Below are 2,827 nucleotides of genomic sequence, written 5' to 3' on the forward strand. Positions count from 1 at the left end.
GGCCGTTTCAACTAGGTTCAGAAGTTTGTACTCATAAAGGCATGCTCAAATTTGTCCATGAAGTTTCATAATTATTTTTACTAATGGTAAATGAAAACATCCCATGTTAAATTTGGTTTCCTTCCACGGATGTTAGCGTGGATGTCTGGATTTTAAAAAGTAGATTATTAAACTGACCATAAAGCCTCAGTTTAAAATTCAACATGGTGTGGTGGAAAGGACGTTCAACCTTAAGCAAATCCTCTAATTTTTCTGGGCCATAGTTTTCTAATTTTTTCTTTTTTTTTTTTTCAGGTTAAGTAGTAAAAATTTATTGGGAATTCCTGGGTTGGTGATTATCTCCTTCCAGCCTTGAGGGAGGGAACAACACTGTAGGAAATCACTGAGAAGTCACACAACGTCCCAACAACCCCAGTTAACACAGGGAGGAGGAAAGTAATTCCCCAGAAAAGGGGCTGGTCTTCAGTCTTTCTTAATCAAAGAAGGGTTCAGGGGACTGATGTGGGGGACCATCGCATGATACTGGGGCGGGGTAGGGCTGTGCTGGACCCCTGGCTAGCTACTCAAAAACTGGAGAAGCAGATCCACTTCCTCTGGGGATGGAGTTCTTGGTGACTAGGCTCATTTCTTACCCTTGATGAGGCTGTCACTTCCTCTGGTGAAACTTTCATCCTGTAGGTTCAGCATGAGGTTGTCAGCCATGAGATAAATACGGTTCTATGATGTGGCGATCGTCTTGGAGATATTCTGGGCTGCTTGGATCTTGTGAAGTTTGATGTAGCCAGGGTTCTTGCTCAGTGCTTCTCCAAGCATCTTGGCAGCCTCGGCCTCACCCTCGGCCTGCACAGTCTTCTGCCGCTGTTCCTGCTTCGCTTTTTCTACCAAGAATTGGGCCCGCTGGACCTCCTGCTGGGCCACTTGTTTGGCTTCTACAGCAGCTGTGTACTCTCGGCTAAAGCTCAGCTCTGTGATGGCTACATCATCCAGGATGAGGCTGAAGTCCTTGGCCCTCTCTGTCAGCTCCCGGCGGATCAACAGGGATACCTGGGCCTGCTGGGTGATCAGCTGTGATGCATTGAACTTGGCCACCACACTCTTGAGCACCTCGTTGACAATGGACGGCAGCACTCGTTCCTCGTAGTCCAGCCCTAGGCACTGGTACATGCTAGGAAGCTCTTGAGCATTGGGGTTGAGACAGCACTCTCAGGGAGATATTCACCATTTGTAGGTCTTTGGAGCCTGCAGGGGAGGAGATTTTTCGAGGTCTGGCCCGAATGTCGTAGATAATGGGGTACTGCAACCAGGGGATCCTGAAGTGAAGGCCCTCGGCCAGGATAGTGTCCTGCTGCACTCCACAGATCCGATTGAAGAAGATGGCTCTATGCCCGCCTTCCACAGTGAACACGGATTCGCGGACACCGTATGCCACAGCGCCGGCCCCCAGCAACAGCTTCAATGCCGTGCCCATGCCCCAGGGCCCCGCGGGCAGCCGTCCCGGCAAGTCCTTCAAGTTCTGGGCCATGCCTGATCTTGAGGCCGGCAGCACCGGAGGTCAGAAGTGGGTGCCGGCCCGCCTCTACCCCGCTCCAGCTTAGGTACTGCCTCTAATTTTTTCAAACACAGTAGAAACACCTCCCCAGCATCCCCCAGGGATGTTATAAGGAACAAATGAGAGAAAACGGAAATACATTTTATAAATTAGAAATTCTATTTAAGTGTAACATATTTTTTACACCATAATATTTTAAATTGTAAAAAAGTATTTTAGTTGAAGAAGTCTGTGACACAGAAAGGTTAAAGAATTTAACAAAATAACTCAGCTAGTAAGTTGGAGAGCCAGGACTAGAACCCAACTTATTTGATACTTATGCTAACGCTCTAAGAATCCAGAGTTTCATGTAAGATAATGGCCTCCAGTTCCATTCATGTTGCTGCATAAAACATTATTTTATGCTTTTTAATGGCTGAATAGTATTCCATTGTGTGCATCAACTATTTTCTTTATCCATTCATTTATTGATGGACATTTAGGTTGATTCTACATCTGGGCTATTGTGAATAGTGCTGTGATGAACATACACATAAAGATATCTTCTTGACATAATGATTTTTTTTAACTTTTATTTTAGGATCGGGGTACATGTGCAGGTTTTTTTTATGGATAAATTACATGTTATGGGAGTTTGGTGCACAGATAATTTTGTCACCCAGGGAATAAACATAATACTGATAGGTAGTATTTTCATCCTCACCCTCCACCCTCAAGTAAGCCCCAGTGTCTGTTGATCCCTTCTTTGTGTCTGTATATACTCAATGTTTCACTCCCACTTATAAGTGACAACATGTGGTCTTTCATTTTCTGTCCCTCTGTTAGTTTCTTTAGGATAATGTCTTCCAGCTTCATCCATGTTGCTGCAAATCACATGGTTTTATTCTTTTTTATGGCTGCATAGTATTCTATGTATGTGCACCACATTTTATTTACCCAGTCTACCACTGATGGGCATTTAGGTCAATTTCATGCTTTTTTACTGTTTATTTTTTTAAATAGAGAGACAGGGCCACACTTAGTTGCCCAGGCTGATCTCAAATTTCTGGGCTCAAGCAATCCTCCCAACCCAGCCTCTCAAAGTGCTGGGATTACAGGCATGAGCCACTGTGCTCGACTCCTGTGTTTTGGTATTGTGAAGAGTGCTGCAGTGATGTCTCCATTTTCCCATTCACCAGAGTTGATTATGTTTACTTTTATCCTTGGCTTGAAAGAGTCAACAGTTACCAGTGTTCTTTTATCCCCTCCATATCAAAAAAGTTGACAGATTATCAATAT

At 44.4% G+C, this 2,827-nt stretch overlaps 1 pseudogene; it reads right to left on the reverse strand.

The window, feature by feature from the left end:
* Positions 1-330: 330 nt before the first annotated feature.
* LOC102128302 (prohibitin-2 pseudogene) lies at positions 331-1,537 on the reverse strand (annotated as a pseudogene).
* Between the last annotated feature and the right edge of the window lie 1,290 nt (positions 1,538-2,827).

This window comes from Macaca fascicularis, chromosome X (genome assembly GCF_037993035.2).
Source record: "Macaca fascicularis isolate 582-1 chromosome X, T2T-MFA8v1.1".
In the NCBI taxonomy this organism is placed as follows: Eukaryota; Metazoa; Chordata; class Mammalia; order Primates; family Cercopithecidae; genus Macaca; species Macaca fascicularis.